The sequence below is a fragment of the Eimeria mitis genome, genomic scaffold (assembly GCF_000499745.2).
Source record: "Eimeria mitis Houghton genomic scaffold, Emh_scaff864, whole genome shotgun sequence".
NCBI lineage: Eukaryota > Apicomplexa > Conoidasida > Eucoccidiorida > Eimeriidae > Eimeria > Eimeria mitis.
Window position 1 is genome coordinate 1,986 of NW_013576362.1, and position 338 is coordinate 2,323.

Consider the following 338-nt stretch of genomic DNA (forward strand, 5'->3'; position numbering starts at 1 on the left):
GCAGCAGCAGCAGCAGCAGCAGATGCAGCAGCAGCAGTAGCAGTCAAGCAGAAAACACGGCAGCAGCAGCAACAGCAGGCAATTCAGCAGCAGCAGAAAGCACAGCAGCAGCACAGCATCAAGACAGCAGCAGCAACAGCAGCAGCAACAGCAGCAACAGCAGCAGCAGCAGCAGCAGCAATACCTGATAGGTTTAGAAGCTTTAGGAGGAGTAAATGTTTTCTCCTCGCTGCTGCTGTCGTTGCTGCTGCTGCTGCTGCTGCTGCTGCTGCTGCTGGATGCGTCATCGCTAGCTTCACTCTCCTCACTGCTGCTGCTGCTGCTGCTGCTGCTGCTGC

The 338-nt window shown here is 56.5% G+C and overlaps 1 protein-coding gene across 1 annotated transcript in view; it reads right to left on the bottom strand.

The window, feature by feature from the left end:
* The window catches only part of EMH_0023970 (replication factor c subunit, putative), a gene marked incomplete at both ends in the record, with an annotated part of 2,313 nt that overhangs the window by 1,185 nt on the left and 790 nt on the right, over positions 1–338 (bottom strand). The window lies entirely within an intron of this gene.